The following is a 7,375-nucleotide window of genomic DNA, read 5'->3' on the forward strand; positions in this document are numbered from 1 at the left end:
CTTGAGACAATACAAAAGTGTCTTTGCTTGGAACTACGATGAACTCAAAACTTATGACACTTCTATCATCCAACATACTATCCCAATGCTAAACGATGAAAAACCTGTCCAGCAAAAGTTGAGAAAGATCCATCCCAATCTAGAAAACCAGATCAAATCTGAACTCAATAAGTTATTGAAAGCCAAAATCATTTTTCCCGTTCGACATTCCAAATGGGTTTCCAATATGGTTCCCGTTAGAAAGAAAAACAGAGACATTAGAATTTGCATTGACTTTCGAAACCTTAACAAAGCCTGTCAAAAGGATAATTTTCCTTTACCTCCCATGGAGAAAATACTGCAGGCAGTCGCAGGATCAGAATTAATGTCCTTCTTGGATGGATTCTCAGGATACAACCAAATGTTGGTTCATCCGGATGATCAATTAAAAACCACATTCAGAACCAAATGGGGCACTTACGCATATCAAAAGATGCCCTTTGGTCTGATCGACGCTGGTGCCACATTTTAGCCAGCCATGGACATCGCATTCAAGGGATTAGTTAACAAATCAATGGTAATCTACTTGGATGATACAACCTTATATTCCAAGGAACGAGGCAATCATCTTAGAGATTTAAAACAAATCTTCCAACGTTGTCAAAGGTATGGAATTTCACTTAACCCGAAAAAATCATTTTTGGCATTAAGTGAAGGAAAACTTCTTGGATTCATAGTGTCAAAATCTGGAATTCATATTGATCCTGACAGAATCAAGGAGATTTCCGAAATACCCCTACCTCACAACAAGAAAGCTATGCAATCTTTCCTTGGCCAAATTAATTTTGTAAAGAGATTTGTTCCAGATTTTTCAAGAATCGTGTCTCCTTTACAAGCAATGATTAAAAAGAACTCAAACTTCAAATGGGGCCAAGGCGAATATGAGGCATTCAATCTAATCAAACAAGCAATTGTTAACGCTCCATCTTTAGCAACTCCAAATTTTTCCGATCCTTTTATTTTATATACATTTGCCTCTGATAGATCATATGCTGCGATACTCACTCAAGCAAATCAAGACAAGGTAGAAGCTCCAATTGCTTTTTTTAGTTCAAATTTACAGGGCCTAAGTTAAATTATTCAGATGTAGAGAAACAATCTTATGTTGTTTTCAAAGCAATTAAATATTTCAGACCCTTTCTACTTAAAACCCATACAAAAATCATAGTACCATTTCCAGCGGTAAGAAATCTCTTAGTACAGAAAGATGTGGGTGAGAAAAGAGCCAATTGGGTTACTGCCTTACAGGAATATGACGTACAAATCAAACCAACAAGTATTGTAAAAGGTCAAGGCTTTTGCAAAATGCTGGTTGGAGCATCACTTATATCCAAAATACCATCTACAGATATACAAATGTATGAGGTAAGCCTAAACGATGTTGAATCATTATATGCTGATATCATATTTTATCTAAAGAATGGATATGCTCCTTCAAACCTCGATCATACCAAGAAAAGAGCTCTAAGGTTGAAGGCTAAACAATATCAGCTCGTGAACGATGTTCTTTTTAGAATAAATTATGATTCTATTCTCCTTAGATGTCTTGAGAAATCTGAAGCTGAAAAAGTCTTGCAGGAACTCCACGATGGGCCAGCCGGGGGACACTATGTTGGAGACGCTACTGCACATAAAATCTTACGCGCAGGCTATTACTGGCCCACATTATTCAAAGACTCACATAACTACGTAAGGAAATGTCAAGTTTGTCAAACCGCTGTTGGGAGACAAAAGAAACCATCATTGCCGCTGCAATCAGTCAACATTGAGCAGCCTTTTGATCAATGGGGATTGGACATAATAGGTGAGATCATTCCTCACTCCTCTAAACAGCATAGATATATCCTTACAGCAACAGATTACTTTACTAAATGGGTAGAAGCAGTTCCTCTCAAGACGGCTAATGCCGAACACATCATCGAGTTCATAGATCAGTTCATAATCACTAGGTTTGGGTTGCCTTCTGCTTTAATGTTTGATAATGCATCATATTTTTCTGGTAATGCGATGACTGAATTTGCACTCAAAAGGGGTTTCAAGCTTAAATACTCTACCAATTATTACCCACAAGGGAATGGGTTAGCTGAATCTACAAATAAAAACTTAATCAGAATCATTAAGCGAACCATTGATCAAAATCACAAAAATTGGCACAAGTCCTTAATATATGCTTTATGGGCAAATCGAATAACGCAGAAAGCCTCCATTGGCACTTCTCCCTTTAATTTAGTTTATGGGAAAGAAGTGGTTCTTCCAACTCATTTAGCAATTCCCTCTTTGGCCTTAGTTCAATATATTGATGAAGCACCAACTTCTTCCTTACAACTAAGGTAACTAGAAATAATTAAGTTAGAAGAGAAATGAGAACATGCCAAAATAACACATGCTTATCACCAAGCATTAGTAAAAGATTCTTTTGATTCAAACATAATATCCAGAAAGGACTTTCAGATGGGATATCTAGTTCTAAAATGGGACAAGGCTCATGAGGAAAAAGGGAAAAATATGAAATTTCAATGAATGTGGCTTGGCCCTTTTCAAATCGCAGAAGTCATAGGTCCGTCTACTTTTATGTTATAGGATTTAACAGGAAAAAGAGAATCTTTACCTGTTAACGACAGATCCTCAAAAAATATTTTCCATAGGAGATTATTCTTCTATCCTGTAGATTAGTTTCTTTATTTTAATTTTTATTTTCATAATAAAACCAGTTGTAAATGGTTACATTTGGAATTCACGAAAAAGACACAAATTCTCTTTTAGATTTTTTTTTTCACTTGTATAAATAGAATTCTTTTAGAAAATTGATCGTTATCACTGAAAGATACAGTCAAAGGCTCTAGGCCTAGAAATGATACTAGTTTCAACCTTGTAAATTTTGATGAAAAGTGACCTTTAGTGGGAAATTGTTTTATATCAGTCCAATGAAAGGTATCAATAACAAAACAAAGATTCTCTGTAGAAAAGCTCTTTCCAAAAACTCTACCATTATCGTCCAGAGCTATCTTAAGGAAACAATGACTTCCTCCCCACCTAGGAAATTACATCGTTCAAGGAATAATCCAATGATACACTTTAACTTAAAGAGTAAGAGGTCTCATCACGAGCCGACTTATCATGATCATAGATATTATAGCTTGCTGACTTTGCCAATACTGCATACCACAACAGGGCAATGACTCAAAGATTGTTGCAATCAAAAGACAAGGGGTCTCATCACGAGCCAACTTGTTCAACAAAGTTATAAATCAAGTGAATGACACTGTCATAAATTGGCTACCAAACCAAGACATTGTTCTTTAAGGGTAAAAAGAAAAATGAAAGCAATAAGTGTGAATATGGATTTCTCTTTGAAAATTGTATATTTCTCTAAGTGGGATACAGGATCATTGCTGGGTAACAGGTAACCCTGTCGAGGCTATAAACGCCTGCTGGCAGCAGAGGCTCTACCTATGATAAATGAGCATATTTAAAACTGATTTACAGAGAAGGCTTTATTTTTATCTTTATAAACCAAGTAGTGACTGATGTAGATACAAGGACTAGCTTGAGGGAGTAAATAATCAAAATTAAAAATAGAAGAAACACAAATATCATTGATAGGAAAAAGCATAATGTACTTTGTCTTTCTATAATAAAGTTTGATTTTCTAGAAAATTTTCTGTTTTGGAAGTTTAGAAAATTCAAAAGAAAAGCATAGATCACTAGTTCTTCCAAGTGAATTGCCAATTGTTGTGGCCAGCAACAACCCCCCTTCTTATTTAGTGTTATTACTAATACTAAATAAGTGGGGACCCTTAGTCAAAAAATTTAAAAATCAATTAGTGCTTGAATTTCCTTTTTCAATAAAACTTACCTTCATAAACTTAGGAGAATACCCTTGAAAAATCTAAAAAAGCTTAAGTTTTATGATAAGGTAGAATAAAATCACTCCTTAAGAAATATCGCATCGCAAAAAGGATAATGGATACCTCCTTACAAACACAATTCTAAGGTTGCGAGATCGCGATGCGAAACTTCATCGCATCGCATGCATCAAATATCACTTACGCTGAAAAACCTCAAACTGCCAATATGCGATGGCGCATATCGCAAATCGCATTTCGCGGAAAACACATTAACAGATGATTTTCATATGCTACGCTCCAGCGATGTTGTGATATTGCGATATTGTGGTAGAGTGATAGAGCGATGTTGCGATGTTGTGATCTACGATATTGCGAAGCAAATCGCAAAATCGCTTCGTCACAGATCTTTCGGGCTCATTGTTCAAAAAAGTATTTTCCATAAACCGAGACCTGGTTATGCGCTTTAATGCTAATTAATGAGTTAGTTGCCAATCATTAATGAAATAGGGTTTTGTTCTTATCGAAGAGCCATTTCACGTATGGTGGTATATTTTATATGTCTTTGGCATTTAAAGTTTTCCTGTCACCTTTTCTTTATCATGATTCTCACCTCATTTGTAAACTATAGGAACAAAGAATAGAGAATTATGCAAAGTAGTGTTTAGGATACTATGGGAAAGAAAGGCAAAGCTCCGAGTTCTGAAGATCAAGAAATGACGCCCTTGTATACAGACACCGCCTGTAACAGAGACACTGGTATTACTACTTGGGAAGGCATGTATAGTCTACTCGAGGAAGAGAATCCCAAAATGATGGAGGTTACAGCTACTGCAGGCTCACACGGGTCTTCTGAGGCGTCTATTACAGAGCTAGCTTGCTCATTCTTACACCAAATAGCGGTGAGGCCCAAAATTCTTCCATACACGGACATGGTTAAATGGGTACTAGACAACACTGACATCACAAACAGACAATTTAAGACTCAGTGTCAGCAACTTATGAAATCATTATTTTCACAAAATTTAAGCTTTATATCCACTAACAAAAAGCACACAAGAGGCAAAAAATCGCACCAGGGAAGCCCGGATCAAGAAACGGAGGCAGTTTCTGATGTAATCACACATTTATGAGCAAAACCTCTTGAAAGGGAAAACCTCTAATTGCTCAGTCACTTGTAAGCCCAGAAATTTGTAAGAAAGCAACGCTAGAGGTAAAAAAAAAAAAAAAAAAGTAAAACTTGAATCCTAAAACCAGTGGTATTTGTCAGAAATATCTTCAAAATGGTATGTATATATGCTCAGCAACTGCAGACAGGCTGGAGACAGAAGGCTCAAGAAAAGGCAGAATCAATCAAAAGATTGACTAAGTTGAATTGGGATTCTTACTGGGCATATTTGGTAAAACCACACAGCCAGTGCATGACTCTCAAATGTATCATCAATTCTGCCGAGAAGATGGCGCCAGCTCTTGCCGATGCCATTTTCGCAGGACAGTTAAAGTCGGAAGTCGGCCAGCCGACTCTTCTCAAACAAATGTTGAATGCTTGTGATTTCAAGGAACAGATACATAAATAGTTAGTTGTTAGTTTTAATTTTAGATTCAATGTTAGTATTAATTTTTCTTTATTTTTGCCTGAAATGAGGACGGTCATTTAAACCGTATCCTACATTTTTGTAATAAGTTATTTTTAGATTTAGTTAGTAGTATTTAAACCCTTCTCATGCATTTAGAGAAGGGTCCTGAAATTTGTCAAAAACTTGTCCTCAGAACATGCACTATTGTACCCTCCGAGGAGGTTTTGATGAATGAATGGAACACGATTTATTGATATCTGCATTTAATATCTACCACTGATGTTGCACTTCTGTACTCTTAGTGGATGTTGGATTAAGAAGAGATAAATCATTATCGCTTGAAGCTCATGAGTAGAACTAGTTATAAATGGTACTTCTATCTCTTAACTATTTCTGCCTTTGTGTTAAAGTGGTATTTATGTTCAGTTGTTTATATATTGATGCGTGAATGCTTGAGTTATCATTTGGCACTTCTGTACGGTGATAGCTATTTATTTATGCTTAATGTATGAGTAGCTTATTATGCGATATGTTTTTCACAACTATTTCGTCTAACTTTTTATACGAAGTGGTTTATCTCTATTGAATTCTTTTCTCATAACAGTTGAATGATCTTTATTACCAATTGTTATTTGAAATCATTTTAGATCACATAACGGAAAGATTACACCCCGGGTTAGTGTAGAATTAGATATTTCTGTTTATTAGAATACAATTGCATGTTATTAGATTAGAGTTAAAGTAAAAGCATTTCACTTAGGAACTTTTAGAAAGGAAATATCAAATCTCAACACACACACACATAAATTGGGAAACTGGTCCCATATCCCCAGTCAGACCCACTATACCAAACGGAAAAGGAGTTGCTAACAAAGGTTTGGACCGGGTGGGTATCCCCCTTGTTGTAGACCCGATTTTCGGGGCTTTAACACAAAGGAATCTTCATAAATCCAAAATCAGAAGTGTATATAAAATCATATCTTGTGGGCTTGAAGTAGAGTCCTAAAAACACAAAAAAACGAGCCTCATTATATAAAAATTCTAGACAAAAATGTTTAAAGGAATTTTAGGCCTAGTTTCAAGGCCTTGAAATTATCTTTGCTAATCTTGTCTAGAAGGCCGAAGTCACCTTCAAAAATTCTAGGATCTATATAATTCCAAGCCTAAATAGTGGCATTTTGTAGCAACCCTTAGTATGCATCATTTGAAGAGTCATATTTGAAAATATTATAACATCTTGAAAGAAACAAGAAGATCATGACGTATTGAAGAATCCTTTTAAGCAAAAAAAAATGTGATCTCATTTTTGGTTCTAGGGTTTGTATCCTTCATATTGTTCGAGGTTATTGGCATCTAAGTTCTTGTAATCCATATTTGGTATTTGGAAACCCTTGTCAAATGCGAAACCCTAATATTATTCTATTTTTCTCCCACATAGAATCCCTAGCTTTCTATCTTTAGGGTTTGTAGGTAGTCTAGGGAGAAATAGTAAATCCTAGTAGGAGTAGAATTAAATTTGAGATTCAAGCCCTAGGGTTGATGTTTTGAACTACAATATCAAGAGATTTAGGCTTTGGGTCTAGAAAAACTAGAAATTATCCCTCTCTAAAGATTCCATGGAATCTCTAGTCATAATCATGCTCTTGTATGTTGGGTTGTGTTATATTATTTGGACCCTATATTAGGTGGGAAAACCTGCCTATGGTTTTGTGCATGGTTTTCACACATGGTTTTGGGCACGATGGTTTTCAGTCCATGGTATTGGATGCTTCAGCACGTATATATATGTATTGTAACATTGAAAGGAACATAATAAAAAATCAATCTGGTAGTACTAGTTTTGGGATCTAGGGGAAATATCTGTGTATATTTGTTTTATGTGTTATGCTCTCGCTATTGTTTATTTTCTGTGTT

The sequence above is a fragment of the Pinus tabuliformis genome, chromosome 7 (assembly GCF_031772625.1).
Source record: "Pinus tabuliformis cultivar Carrire ecotype Pingquan chromosome 7, CPIR1, whole genome shotgun sequence".
Classification (NCBI taxonomy): Eukaryota; Viridiplantae; Streptophyta; class Pinopsida; order Pinales; family Pinaceae; genus Pinus; species Pinus tabuliformis.